Below are 16,662 nucleotides of genomic sequence, written 5' to 3'. Positions count from 1 at the left end.
AAGGCGACACACTTGGCTGCACGAAACCTCTCTCTAAGAGTTCATTTAATTGAGTTTGCAACTCTTCGAGTTTGGTAGGTGCCATTCTGTAAGGGGCCTTGGATAGAGGAGCAGCTCCAGGAATTAAGTCTATAGAAAACTCAACTTCCCTATCAGGAGGTAAACCTGACAAGTCATCCGGAAAAACATCGGGAATTCACTAACAACTTTGACTTCTTCAAGTCTCTTCTTCTCTCTCGACCTTGCTTCCGCATCGAAGCATCTTCCAAAAAGGCATAGACTTGCATTAGAGTGGACAAGGTCTTCTTGCTAAATCTTCCCTTCTCTCCTTGAAATTCGAAAACTGAATTCTCTTCTACACGGAACTGGATCTTCTTTGAGGAGCATAAGATCATGGCATTGTAGAAGGTCAACCAGTCGATTCCCAAGATTACATCAAAATCTCTCATGTCAAATAATACAAGATTTGCCTTCAGACTCCTTCCACAAATCAAAACAGAACAGTCTTCTAACACTTTATCTAGTTTAACAGCAGACCCAACAGGGGTACAAATAGATAAATAACTAGATAAACATCGAGGTGTCAAGTTAGTTCTCAAGGCAAAAGTAGATGATATGAATGAATGTGATGCACCCGTATCAAATAATACAAATGTGGGAAGAGAAGCTACTAACAAAGTACCTGTTACAACATCGTGGCAGGGGTCTTGCTCGGCTCCAGAGATACTAAATACCCACCAGAGGGAGGGGCAGAAGTAGTAGCAGGAGTACTCTTCACTACAGGAGCTTGAGGTTGCACAGACTTCTTGGGTCAGAAACGAGCTTAATGGCCTGCTTGCTTGCAGAGGAAGCAAGCAGTATCTTTCGGTCCAATAGGAGCTGCAGCAGGGGGAGGTCTCTGATAAGTTGGTCTAGGATTCACCATCCCAGGTCTAGGAGGATAAGTAGCTCCCTGAGGTCTGGCTCCACTGGACTGACCATAATAGCTTATAGGAAGGGAATTAGGATTCTGACCAAAATTTCTCGGCTGAAAGGCGGGTGCAGGATAAGGAGCAGGTCTAGCAAAACGCTGATCAGTGCGGCCCACAAATCCAGAAGGTCTAGGTTGCCAGGGTTTCTGAACTCGAGCATTTTCCTTTTCATTTTCTTCCAGCTTCTTCGAGTTTTGGACCACCTGAGCATATCCTTCAAGAGGCAAGACAGCGAGGTATGCCTTAATAGAAGGCCGCAAACCCTTGAAAAACTTTTTTGCCTTGGCTTCTTCAAACTTAATAGATTCGGGGGCGAAGAAGAAAATTTCTTCAAATTTTTGCTGATACTCAAGCACAGACAAAGTACCTTGTACTAAGGCCATGAACTCGGCCTCCTTAGCATCCTTTCACAACAAGGGTTGGCTCAAAGCATTCAAGTCCAACACCTTCTTCTGGCTTTCCTGCTAAGCGCATCAGCAACAACATTAGCCTTACCAGGGTGATACTGGATGTCACAGTCATAATTAGAGACTAACTCTAACCATCTTCTTTGTCTCATGTTCAATTTCTTCTGGGTAAAGAAGTACTTCAAACTCTTATGATCTGTGAAGATAGCGATCTTCTCACCATACAGGTAATGTCTCCAAATCTTCAAAGCAAAGACAACATCGGCAAGCTCTAAATCATGAGTGGGATAGTTCCGCTCATAATTCTTCAATTGCCGAGAGGCATAGGCCACAACTTTACCATGTTGCATCAACATGCAAACCAAACCAATCTTAGAAGCATCAGTCTAGACTGTCAAACCGCCAGAACTATCGGGTATAGTCAAAACCGGAGCACTTGTCAATCTAACTTTCAGCTCTTCAAAATTCTTCTCACAAGCTTCGGTCCACACAAACTTCTCTTCCTTTCTAGGTAACTTAGTCATAGGAGCAGCCAACCTAGAAAAGTTCTCAATTAAGCTTCTATAGTATCCTGCCAATCCAAGGAAATTTCTAATCTCAGTCACAGTCTTCGGTCTTTCCCATTCAGCAACAGCTTGCACCTTTTCAGGATCAACACGAATACCTTCGGCTGAAACTACATGGCCGAGAAATACTACCCTAGAGAGCCAAAAGTCACACTTGCTAAACTTAGCGTAGAGCTTCTTTTCTCTCAACCTTTGCAATGTGAAATTTAGGTGTTTTACATGCTCTTCTTCATTTTTCAAATAGATCAAGATGTCATCAATGAAGATGATCGCAAACTTATCAAGTACATCATGAATACTCGGTTCATGAGATCCATGAACACAGCAAGAGCATTAGTTAAACCGAAAGGCATAACTCTAAACTCATAATGTCCATATCTTGTTCTAAACGCTATCTTGAAGATATCACTTGACTTCACTTTCAACTAATGATATCTAGACCTCAAATCTTTGAGAACATAGCTGCTCCTTTTAACTAATCAAAAAGCTCATCAATCCAGGGCAGCGGATATCTATTCTTGACGGTCAACTTGTTCAACTCTCGGTAATCAATGCATAGACGCATGCTACCGTCCTTCTTCTTCACAAACAAGACTGGAGCTCCCCAAGGGGATACACTAGGCTGTACAAAACCTCTTTCTAAGAGCTCATTCAGTTGTGTAACTAACTTTTAGATACTTGGACATGTAACTAACTTTATCACACTTCTTTTCCGCTGCTCTGAGAGGGTGGTTATCATACATTCTCTCACCTTTATGATTATGTTCACACTTTGATATTATCTCGTTTTCCACACTCGATTTATTTAATCTTACCTTATTCATGATACTTAGTATTAGTTGTTTTTAACTTGATTATTATTGTTCATGATTATGTCATTGTGTATGTGGGAGGCATGGACCTACGAATCTTGATCCTTGGACTATGGATCACATTCCCGGGTATTCCAAATGGGGTACCGACTAGGTGGATGTGACAGCTTGTACCTTTTCAGGATCAACACAAATACCTTCAGCTGAAACCACATGGCCGAGGAATACTACTCTCTTGATCCAGAAATCACACTTGCTAAACTTAGCATAAAGCTTCTTTTCTCGCAATCTTTGCAAAGTGAAATCTAGATGCCTTGCATGCTCTTCTTCATTCTTCAAATAAATCAGGATATCATCGATGAAGACTATCACAAACTTATCGAGCACATCATGAAATACCCCGTTCATGAGGTTCATGAACACAGCAGGAGCATTAATCAAACCGAAAGGCATGACTCGAAATTCATAATGCCCATACCTTGTTCTAAATGCCGTCTTGAAAATATCACTTGACTTCACTTTCAATTGCTGATATCTAGACCTCAAATCAATCTTCGAGAACACTGTTGCACCCTTCAACTGATCAAAGAGATCATCAATCCTAGGCAGCGGGTATCTATTCTTGATGGTCAGCTTGTTCAACTCACGGTAATCAATGCACAGACGCATACTACCATCCTTCTTCTTAACAAACAAGACCGGGGCTCCCCAAGGTGATACACTAGGTTGAATGAAACTTCTATCTAAGAGTTCTTTCAAATGCTTTTGCAACTCTTCCAACTCGGTAAGAGCCATTCTATATGGAGCCTTAGATACTGGGGCGCTCCAGGGATTAGATCAATTGAAAATTCCACTTCTCTATCAGGTGGCACACCTGACAGATCCTCAGGAAAGACATCAACGAAGTCACATACAACCTTGACTTCTTCTACTTTCTTTCCTTCCTTAACCTTTCCTTCAGATGGCATCCCTTCAACTAATGCATAGACTTGCATTAGTGCGGACAAAGTCTTCTTACCAATTCTTCCTTTCTCACCTTGGAATTCAAAAATTGAGCTTTCACTAATCTGAAATTGAATTCTATTTGAAGAACAAAGAATTACAGCATTATGGGTAGTCAACCAATCAATACCCAAAATGATGTCAAAATTGGCTTCCAAATTCTTCCCACCAATCAAAACAAGACACTTAACTAATCACTTACCTAGTTTCATAACAGGTCCAGTTGGTGTACAAATAATAAACAACTAGATAAATTCTCAGGTGCTAAGTCAGTCTTCTAGATGAATGCAGATGATATGAATGAATGGGAAGCACCCGTATCAAATAACACAAATACAAGAATAGAAGCAACAATTAAAGTACATGTAACCACTTCTTGATTCGCATCCTGCTCGTGCACGGGATATACCGAATACTCTACCGTGAAGGAGGGACAGGAATACTCTTCACCGTAGGAGCCGGCTGTTGAACTGGCTTCTTAGGTCAGGCACGAGCAAAGTGACCAATCTGCTTACAGTAAAAGCAAACAAGGTTACTAAATACAACAGGAATAGGTGCAACTGGAGGCTTCTTAACCAAAGGCCTAGGAATAGCATTCATAGGCCTAGGATTCGCATTCATTGGTGGTCGATTCCCGCCATACTGACTAAACTTGCCTGGTTGCTGAAATATAGAACTTTGACCTACACTCTAGGCTGAAAAGCAGGAGTAGGGTATGGTGTAGGTCTCATAAAGCGTCGATCAAGACGGGTCCGCAAATCCAGGATTCCTTGATCGCTTCTTGGCATTCTCGCACCACCCGGGCATAACTTTCAATAGGGTGAATAGTGAGTTATGCCCCGATTGGGAGTCACAATCCCTTGAAGAATTTCTTCGCTTTGGCAATGTCAAGCTTCAAGGAGTCAGGAGCAAAGAAATGAAGCTCTTCAAACTTCTGTTGGTACTCCAACTCAGACAAAGATCATTGCGTAAGAGCCATAAATTCAGCTACCTTCGCATCTTTCACCGCTTCCGGGAAATAGTTCTTGCAAAAAGCTTCCTTGAACAAATCTCACGATACAACGCCCGCATACAAACCTTCCAAAATAGGCTGGGTGGAAGTCCACCAAGCGTCAGCTTCATGTTGCAGTTTTTGCTTAGCAAATAGAATTTTCTGGGCTTCAGTACATTGCAGGTGTCAGAAAGCTTTCTCCAATTCACGTAGCCACTTTTTAGGAAACAAGGCATCCTTGGATACTCCGGTGAAGTTGGGCACTTGCAGCTTCAGGAAACTCTCCATCAAACGGGTATGAGGAGTTCCGGCTAACCTTTCCGCATTCAGAACTGCAGCATGAGGATTTCCGTTGGCACCGGTACGAGTCTCATTGTGCAGTGTCATGAAACCCGTCAGCATCTGATTGAACTGGGCTGCTTGTTGCTGCATCATATTGCCAATAATGTTGGCGATATCGTGAAAGCTTCCGATGTTCGGGGCACCGGGTACATCAGGGGTACCTTGGTCACCAGTGTTGGTCTGCTGATTCTAACCACCGATTGGTATCTCCCCACTTCCATGACCACTGGATTCACCATGCCCACTTCTTAACGTAACCATTCTGCAAAAACCGAAATGTCAAAAACTCTGAATTTCGAAGTTTCGACATAACCCACAAGTCCAAATGATTAAGAATCTTAAATCATGCTTAAATACATCCATTTATTCATCAAGCAATCAATCATGGGACAAAAATCACACTTTTCCAAAATCCAATAGAAATTCGAGCTACTGGGTCCATTGGTCAGTCGACCAATCAAGACAGCACGCGAATAACAGGGTTTTAAGTGCCAAAATCCTATTCAGACTCATTCCAAACTTTGCCAACTTGAGAGGGAGCTCTAGGGAAGAAGTGCTAAGGTCCTTCTAAGTGATTTCCAAGTAGTTTGGTGCTTCAACAACAAAACTACAACACTCATTCATCTTCACACAAGGTAAATCTTCATTCCCATTCTCATTTTCATCTTCTCATGCTTGCATTTCATCAAAATCCATGTTTTACTTGTGTCTATTGCTAGAAATCATGCTTAGGAACACATAGAAACATGTTCCATGAGTTTTTAGCACAATGCCATGCTTAGACAACAAGTTCTAACACAATCTTGCACTTTCACATTGTTAACGCAACCGAAAGCATTAACTTTTAGAAAAAATTTGATTCTTCACAAACCGCCTGGAGTTTTCGCACGAAATCAAATGCTACATGCTTAGAATGATATTGTGAATCTGTACATGTAATTTGATTTTATGAAGTTCAAAATTAAAAAAAAAATCCAATTTTGACCTAAATCTCAAAATTCCCAAATTCCTTCTTGCTGAATTTTTGACTTTAAACCAAGATTTCGATCGATTTTCTTCAAATAAACATCATAATCATGCAATTCCAAGTATTGTGCACATTCTAGTATGTTCAATTTGCATTTTCCCCAAATTTTCAATTTTGATGAAAATTATGAAAATGCCCTTCCAGCTAAATTTTGAAACAACACTAACAAGCAATGTCCTTTTGTCTTTTCCACAGACATTCATCATGCAGAGAGGAGGACGTGGTTGAGGAAGGATAGTTGGTGCTAGGCGAGGCAGAGGTCGAGTTCCAACTCAGCCTAGAGCAGAGGTACTACGGCTTGACAAATTCGATACGCCGCAAGCAGAGTTCCTGTACAAGGCGTTCTTTGAGTACTGCCACATAGAGTATAGGTGGCTACTTCACTTACGGGAGATGAGGGTGTTCAGGATCCGACAGAGATTTGATACCCTAGGGTGGACTCATCTCTTCACGGCAAACTTGCCCGTCTACCAAGAGCTAGTGAGGTTGTTCTTCAGTAACCTCACGTCTATCGAGGAGGCTAGAGGACAGGGTCGTCCTTTCAGACTGATTCTTGAGAGCAGGGTCGTGGAGACACAGATTCGCTTCTCTACCAAGACACTTGCACAGATTCTTCAGGTGCCATACTACTCTCATCAATGCCTATGGATACCTTTAGGGGCGAAGTTAGACCGATACTTGCTACCCTACAAGCTTCATGAGATATGTGCCATGCTTTGGGATAGCTTAGAGTGTTACCTTCTGCGGAACAATGGACAGATGATGGACTCGGCTCGGATCATCGGTCATATTGTGGGCCAAAATATCATGCCGAAGGCCGGACATCACCACAGGGTTATAGTGATGGAGGCTGTAGTCATCTATCGGATCTACTTGGGATTTCAGATTGACTTGTCCTACATCATACAGAACGTCATGCTAGATCTGGTGGCACGTCCGAGTATGAGGAACCTTTGCTTCAGGAGATTACTGACATTAGTGTTCTAGCACTTTGGGGTGGATATAGCGGGAGCAGATGCAGTCACTGGAGCATTGGGGTACACTATTGGGACGAGGACTATCAAGAAGATGAGGCTTACCCAGACTGTGAGATCTCCAGGTCCAGAGGGTGAGAAGGAGACAGATGAGGATGAGGATGAGGTTGAGGTTCCAACAGATGAGGGTGATGCAAGTCCGGATTCTGATGATCAGGCGGCGAAGGACTTAGAGATGCATGAGGCTGATCCAGAGTATCCTGAGATTCCCAGATCACCACATTTTGAGACTGGACGCCCTTCACACTCAATCTTAGAAACTTCAGATTTAAGTGCACAAATGAGATCAATAACTTCCATGCTAGAGATGATGGAGGCTAGACAGGAGCAGATGTACAATGCTATGGAGTCACGGCAAGAGCGTATAGAATCTCAGATTGCACAAATGCCCGAGGACTTTAGAGCATTTAGAGATCAGAGGAGATCACCTAGATAGATTGTACTTAGGATTTCCCTTTATGCTTTATAGATGTAATCATTGTAAACTTTTCTTAAATTTAATGAAGTTCATTTTGTTTCTCTTTGTTATTGTGTATTATGCACTTTCCTTTTATTGCATTATATAGCCTTTGTTAAATATAATTATTGTGCATTATTCAGATAATCAATTATGCTTCATTAGTCAAGTTTCTAATCCAACTGTTCTATTATTCACTTCTAAGAGTAGATGAGTCACTTCTGGATCTATGACTCAGGAATGTTCCATTATTGTTTTATGTGGTTAGGATTTCTTTGAACTTTGGGTTCTGATACCACTCTATCACATCCCCCCAGCCGGTACCCTAATTGGCATACCCGGGTGTGTGATCCACAGCCCCGAAGATCAAGTATCGAGGAAATCATCCTCCCACATATGCAATAACATAATCATGAACATAAAATAATCAATGTTTTAATATTATAAACAAAATATCTAAATCAAGAAATGAATATCAGTATAATCAGAGTGCGGAAAATGATACCAAATGTAAGCACATAAAAATGAAGTAGAGTGCGGCGGAATCTCACTCCACAGTTACAGCGGAATGTAGCATGTAAGTCTAAAAAGAATTACAACTGTTTCTAAAGAAAAGTAAGGAAAGAAAATCAAACTGAAGTATGAGTCTTCTATTCTATAGATAACATCTTCAAAGTAGTGGACTTCATCAATCAAACACAGATGTTCCAATTCTACGTTATGTCTAATCGTAGTATGCAACGTGATCGCTCGAGGGATCATCAGTGTTATCTTCATGGTTGCCAGTACCTTGTGTGTAGTACGCTTCATCGGTTTGCTTCATCGTATTGTCCTTCATAATAGTCAATACCTGTAGGATAATCTAACAAAAAGATTGCACAAAAAGGAGTGAGTTCAAATGAACTCAGCAAGGCAAGTTAGCTCATAACAACATAAATAACATACAACAGAACATAACAAGATGCAATGCAATATGAAACAGATAATGTATGTATGCATCTAAACTCTATGTATGCTGGTCTCTATTGGAAACATGCTTTAAGTCATAGCACCATACTTCTCTGGGTAAGTCTCAGTCACTCGGCTCCGGCTGGTAATGGGTCTGTCATCCCTCAGGACATTACATGGTTGGGGGTTAGGTCACTGCTCTCTCACATCACCATTGGTCTAAGTACTGGCACATGTCAGGGTTAAGCCTAGCCCAATGCAAGTCATCTACTTAATCACATCAACTCAGCTCTAGATACGTCCATTCCTCCCCTCTCGGGATCCTTTTCGGTATCCTTCACACTAGAGTCCTCATAGTCCCGGACTACGGACTCATCAACCCTATTGGTTATCCACATATGGTAAACAGAAAGCTCTCTTGTTCCCTCACGGGTTAGTTACCGGTCTTTAGCGTCCATGAGCCCAAGTCTATCCATATGCAACCCTCCCAATAAATGGCCCCCACAATGTGATTCCTGTCCTCTCACGGGTTGGTTACCGGTCTTGAGCGCCCATGAATCCCCATTGCTACCACGGGTCGTTCGGTCTCAATACCCCTCCGACTAGGGTTAGATATAACGGGGACATCCTAGCCAAACACTGCTAGATAGCCCTAGGTATGACAACCAATGGTTCAGGAAAGTGTCAATGGGCAACCCCGAAAACATACCATACTATTTCCGTTGATGTCCAAGGACAGAAGTGTCAAAAGGACACCTCTCAATCCCGAACCATACCTAATCATCACATTCTCAGATTAGTCATGACATACACAATCAACACTTCATCATACAACAGAGAATATAAAAGCATAATGTAATCATGAAACAATATGTAGTAATAAGCATTTCATATAAACATGAATAATGAAAAGGAAAACATAACTGAAGTGCTACTGGACTTACAGTATTACATCAAAAGTATAAAATACAAGAACAGTAATTAAACTCAGAGTTTCTTAAGTTAGAAACCAAAGCATACGCGATCTATGTTATTATGAAATAATTGTCCTTACCTTAATTATAGCCGAAGATAATCCGAAGATCAAAGAGAGAGATTCCAAACCTAGCAACTAAACCCCTAACAATCATAGATACAACATTAGGAAAGAAGCCTAAAAGATCAGAGAGAAAACGAATCAAATTGAGCGAAAAACAGAGCTACTGACTTCATTGGTCGATTGATTGGTCTACTGACCCAGTCGGCCAATCAGTCGACCAACAGTGTAATATCCAGCCCTATTCTAACCTTGACCCTGACCCAAATCCACTATTGTATTCAGGTCCGAGGACCCGAAGCGGTGGAAGAAGAGATTTATGGACCATTCTGATTGATGATCATGATTCGGAGACCGAGCCCATGGACATTGACAATGATACCCCTTGCTTAAATGCATTGTAAGTGTTTAAGGAAAGTCTGCGCATCGGAGAAGATTAATATGGTTGATGTACCAAATGACCTCCTGTGCACAATCCGAAGGTATGCCCCGAAACTAGACTTCTTGATTGAATTGTGGAAGAAAACCTCACTCAATTTGACCTTGTATAGCCTTTCAAATCCCTACTTGAAGTTGCTGTTCTAAACCTGAGTTTTCTGCTGAAAATATTTTGGTCTATCATTTTGGTCGATACCATCGACCAAGGACCATCGACCAAAATATCCCAGTCTGCCAAGTTAATGATTCCATGGAATATTCCTTTTCTATTTAATATGACCTCGAGCCTTGAGCCTTTTGCAATCATTTTTCTCACCTGGGAATGTGGGGAGAGCTTCCCAAAGCATCTCGTTGGTTAGTGTGAAGGGTATCTCATCAAAGACACTTAGTTTATCATTGATTCTTGTCTTCATCTTCCACCCTAAGGTATGACTCCTCCTTCCACTCTCTACCCTACCCTTTTCTACTATTTTCTATTGTCATCTTGCTGATGGGACATTTGGAATGGTGCTGCAACCTTGGAACCACCACTCCAAGTGCCTACTCATGCTCAATCCATGATTCCCTTAGCCATTCATTGATGCTAATGCTTATATCTCATGCCTAGCATATGTATTCCATGATTTATCGATTAACATCATACCATTTGATATCAAATTGAGCTATAGAGTTTCTTATGTTCATGTTTAACATTGCCATATGATTCCAATCGAATTTCTATTAGTTCCTCTAGCTATTGCATGCTATTCCTCATCAATGCAATCAATTCCAACTCATGCCATGATGTTTATCACTTGAACTTGATAGCTTAAATTGGGGCTTTTTAATTAGACCATTGGATTGGGTTAATTCCTTGATTTATAGTGTCCTACTATTGTTGTTAAGTATGCCTCCAAGTTTCAGATTGATCCGAACATCGGAAGACTCATTTCGGACCAAAATCCCCAAAATCCTCTATTCTGCCCCGAGGACAATTTTGGTCGATACTTTTGGTCGATACCATCGACCAAGACCATCGACCAAAGTTGTTGCTGACAGCAACCTTGGTCAGTTTTGACCCAAATGACATCCGATCTTCCCGACTTCTTTTCTAACTTATTATTGATGTTTGTTTAGGGCCTTAACAATTCTATTGGACTATTCTTGGTATTCTCAATTCATCATCAACTCATCCAAGGTAAGGATGGTTATATCCATAAACATATAAGTCATCAAATATTGAACTGTGCTTTATTTAGAGAATGAAATCCCTAAATTTCCTTTCAATCATTATGAGACTGTTACATATGTGTTAGAACAGTAGCATTGAAATCTTTATACTTTTGTTGTGTTACCTTATCATTTTGATTTGCTTATGATTATAATGATTCGTTTCAATATCATGATTTGATTACTATTGTGAATATGCATTTGATGCATGAGAAATGATGAGATTTGATGTGTGATTGCTTACGTATGACTTGGGATTTGGGGAGTGTCCTACTGACACTTTTGTCTTTGGGTATCGGAGGGAATAGTATGGGATGTTCTCCGATGGTGCCTATCGACACTCTCCCGAGTTATTGGATGACATACATAGGATTGTCTAGTTGTGTGGCTAGGTTCATCCTTGTCGTGTCAGACCCGAATCGGAAGGGCATTGAGACCGAACAACCCATGGTAGTGTATGGTTGGATGGGCGCTCTAGGCCGGTAACCAATCCGGTAGGGGACATAAACCATGCTACGGATACCTGAAAGGGGCCATTTATTGGTAGAGTTGCATATGGATAGACTTGGGCTCACGGGCGCTCAAGACCGGTAACCAATCCGTGAAAGGACGTGAGAGCTTCCCGTTTACTATATGTGGATGACCAATAGGGTTGATGAGTCCGAAATCCGGGATTTCGCTGACTCTAGTGTGAAGGATACCGGAAAGGATCACCGGGGGCGAGGAATGGACGTATCTGAATCTGACTTGACTGACTGAGTATATGACTTGCATTGGGCTAGGCTTTACTGTGACATGCACCAGTACTTGACCAAATGGTGATGTGAGAGAGTGGTGACCGATCCCCTTACCACGGCTTTTTGATGACTTTACCGATCTTCCTCGGGCATTCCCAAGATATGGAAATGGGAGAGTGACTGACGACCCAGAGAAGTACGGTGCTATGACTTAAAGCATGTCTACCCTAGAGACCAGCATTCATAGAGTTAGACTCATATCTGCATCATATGTTCCATATCACATTGCATTATTATATGTTCTGAATGTGTATGATTTCTAATTATGGAATAACTTCCTTGCTGAGTTCTTCGAACTCATTCCTTTTTGTGCAAATGTTTTAGATTACATTCCAGGTACCGAAGATTATGATGGCACCTCCTATGAGGCGGACTATGATTCCACATACTACCCTCCGGGTAGTGGCGTCGGTGAGGATCCGTATATTGGAGCCGAGGAGAATTACTATCCGCACCAGGGTTAGCCCCACAGTTGTGGGGGAGTGGCAGCGCTGGGTTTACTTCATCCGTACTGTTGAGGAGACTACCGTTAGTATAGAAGAAACCCTAGCATAGTGCCCCATTCCCCTGGTGTATTTGTGGAACCTTGGATATTGTAATTAACTTGTCTTTGAATTATTCCGGTGACACTTGGATATGTAACTAACTTGATTTACTTCTTTTCCGCTACTCTGAGAGGGTGGCTACCATACCTTCTCACTCTTTATGATTTTGATCACACTTTATTATTATCTATATTCCGCACTCTGATTTAGTTAATCTTATCTTATTCATGATACTTAGTATTAGCTGTTTTTACCATTGATTATTACTGTTCATGATTGTGTTACCGTGTATGTGGGAGACATGAACCTCAGATCATTGATCCTTGGACTGTGGATCACATTCCGAGTATTCCAAATGGGATACCGGCTGGGTGGATGTGACAAACAGAGTCAGTACAAAGCAAATACGGGAATTTTGATCCGAAACTCAATCTACAGGGTTCGAAACTTCATGAAACTTGGAGGAAAACCATAGGATAGTGATGAACACATTTATGTGTGAAATCTTATGGCATAAAGCATGTATTTTATACACTTTGAGTGGAGCACCTTGGGTTTTATGTTGTTTTTGCAGATTTTATGAATTTTCAGGACTTGAGCGAATATTTGGAGTTTTGGGTATTAAACATGCGATTTTATACGTCAAGAGGTCCGTTCAAATTCTCAAATGTGAAAATACGCCTGAGCTGGAGCATGATGGGCTAGAGATATGATTATGGGCCAACTCCGAAATATTGAAGAGATAAAGAAGGCAACTTTGATCTACGGCTGAGATTATAAATTATCAACCAAATCTACAGAGATATTATTGAGAGAATCCAAATGGAGAAAAGAGTCCTTGCATACTTCAATATCTTATTTCCGATCTGGGATTTAATTAAAGAAAGAAAAAGAGGAAAAATAATTATATTTAAAGAAGGAAGAGGCAAAAATCCCGTTTTTGAATGTCTCTGTCCAGTTTCGATCAAGCCCTTCATCGAATGGTCATCCGGTGTCTGATTGTGATGATTTTTGGAGGAGAGTTTCACGACTTCTTAAACATCAAATCCAACAGTGGAATTATGCATCTGATCTCTCTAAGTTGGTCCGATTAGTATGTCAAAACCCTAATTGGCTGAGTCAGATAGGAACCCTGAGTTTGATTCAAATTCTGTCAAGGTTCATATCTCATGAAAACTCTATAAAAGGAGAGGATACTCCACCAAAGAGGGATGTGTTCTAGAGCTTAGTAGATGCATTCTTTCTTCTTTCTTCAGTTTATTTAGGCTTTCTTTAGTTTTCTTTGGTTGCATTTGTGAGATTTTTAATTTCTAGATTGAATGTTTAGGTTTAATTTTTTTTATGTAATGCAATTCAAGTTCAACTTCAAGTTTTTAGATTCATTTTTCTCTGAGTCTAGCAATTGCAGATTTAGATCATTCTAGATCTAGATCTGGTTGTTAGAGTTGGTTGAGATTCGAATCGTTTATTCAATTCGCAAGTAAATAACCTTCTTTATTAATCTTCTCTCCTCCCTCCATTCCCGCTTCTATCTACCCCTCCATATTCTTAATTTAGGACTTACATTCAGCATTTATTTATTGTTCTCCCTTCCCTTGGATCCTTGATCAGAGATGCCTATAGTCGTGCCTCTCTTTGGTTAAGGCTTCATTTTCCTTTTATTGCTTTGTTTATTACTTTGTTATTTACTTTCTGCACCTGTTTTTTTCTTTAATATCCGTTCCCCCGATCAGTGGACTGTAAGCTACGGCAAAGGGTCCACGGTCAAAGTCAATATTATTATACTCCCCTTCCTTTGATCCAGAGCTGACACTCGGATCACTTCCCTTTTCCTTTTATTTTTATTGTTTGCATTTTTTTCCTGTCTTTTATTTATGCATTGATTGTGTTTAATATTTTTTCGTTTCAATTTGATTGCATTAGATGTATGGATTAGGATCGTTTAGTTTAGTTAATTAGTTTACAAAAATTGAATCATTCCACTCTCGCATTATCATTAAGAAGTTAATTCTAAAGTGGCATATCTCCTTGAGATCGACCCGTTAGCTACACGATACCGTGCGCTTGCGGTTACTTTTAATTTCACAAACAAGTTTTTGGCGCCGTTGCCGGGGAAGTATTAGTCCACTTTATGTTTCTCATTCTTAGGTAAATTGAAGTGTTTTTAAAAAATAAATAAATAATTTCAAAGATATTACTCTTAACTAGAGTAGAAACAAAACGTATAGTAGTCCCCACTCTACTGCAGAATCCTCAGGATTCGATTGTAGGTGGCTCCGAAGACTATATGGATTCATTTGTTGTCAAACCTATACAGCGCTCAACTATACGGCAACCTTACGGCTTTGGAATCATTGTTTCAATCTTTTTGGTGGGAAATTCACTACTTTCCCTTTTGTTTTTGTTATTTTATTTTCTTCTTTAGGTACTTTATTTTTTTAAAAAAAATTAAAAATAAAAAAATACTCATTCTTTCATAAGAGCCTTTAATTGCATTAGGTGGTTAGTGCATGTGTGTCTGGATTCGTGATTCTACAAATAGAATTGTCCGAGTGTCTACCATGAGCATGGAAGACCTGCCTCCACCTAAGAGTCTTAGAGATAGATTTTATTCAACTCGGTCTGCAAAAACCCTTCGGATACGTTTACCTGATGTGAGGTGTCACATCCACCCAGCCGGTACCCTATCTGGCATACCCGGGATGTGATCCACAGCCCCGAAGATCCATAGTTCAGGGACCACATAATCCACATCGACGACAATACAATCATGAACAGATAGTAATCATAAACTAACAATGAATGATCATAAAATTCAAAAATAAGGTGTCAGACATAATCAGAGTGCGAGAATAAATATCAAATTAGATAACTTAAGAAGGCAGTGGGCGGAATCCACTCCTTCACCAAACGGAAGTGAGGTCAAAATTTAGTTAAGTACACATCTCAAGTTATAAAGGTAAGTTAAAGTTATTACAATTTCTCTAAGTATACTGTCACAAAAGAAGGGGTAACTACTCATAAGTCTCCTCCATAATAAATATATCTTCTTCAAAGTTGAGGATCATGGAGACCCAATATGACTGCTCCCATACGACTCCGGGGCTAACCCTGGTACGCCTGGTAATCTTCTTCGGTATGGTCACCGAAGTCTTCAACGTAGCCAGCCTCCGGATGGTAGTATGAGGTATCCGGGTCCGCCTAAGGGAGGGTGCCATCAGAGTAATCACCTGTAGAATAGCCTAACAAAATATTGCAACAGAAAAGGAATGAGTTCAAAAGAACTCAAGCAAGGAAGTTATCCCACCACACATAAACCACAAGATAATCATAAAATGATGCAGATGATATGAGGCATATAATGCAATATGACTTTATTCTAAGTATGCTGGTCATCTATGGTAGACATGCTTTAAGTCATAGCACCATACTTCTTTAGGTAGTCTCAGTCACTCATCACCGGGGGAAATTGGGTCCTGCATCCCTCTCGGACAAATCCATAGTTGGGGGTTTCGGTCACCGCTCTCTCACATCACCGTTTGGTCTAAGTATTGGCGCATGTCAGGGTATAGCCTAGCCCAATGCAAGTCATCTACTTAATCATATCATGCCAGTTCCAGATACTTCCATTCCTCCCCTCTCGGGATCCTTTCCGGTATCCTTCACACTAGAGTCACGGATATTACTCACCGGACTCATCAACCCTATTGGTCATCCACAAATGGTAAATGGGAAGCTCTCACGTCCCTCTCACGGATCATTTCACCGGTCTTGAGTGCCCGTGAGCCCAAGTCTAGCCATTTGTAACCCTACCAATAAATGGCCCCTTTCGGGTAACCGTAATGCAATTTATGTCCTCTCACGGAGTGGATACCGGTCTTGAGCGCCCACAAATCCACACTACTACCACGGGTTGTTCGGTCTCAATGCCCTTCCGAATCGGGTCTGATATGATAGGGACATCCTAGCCATACATCTAGACAAATCCTATGCATGTCATTCAATAACCCGGGAAAGCGTCAATGGACACCTTCGGAGAACATCCCATACTATTCCCTCCGATGTCCAAGGACAGAAGCA

This window comes from Hakea prostrata, chromosome 2, assembly GCF_041222555.1.
Source record: "Hakea prostrata isolate BN-2017 chromosome 2, UWA_Hpros_2, whole genome shotgun sequence".
Taxonomy (NCBI): Eukaryota; Viridiplantae; Streptophyta; class Magnoliopsida; order Proteales; family Proteaceae; genus Hakea; species Hakea prostrata.
The sequence above is the reverse complement of the archived record's forward strand: the minus strand, read 5'-3'. Positions refer to the sequence as shown.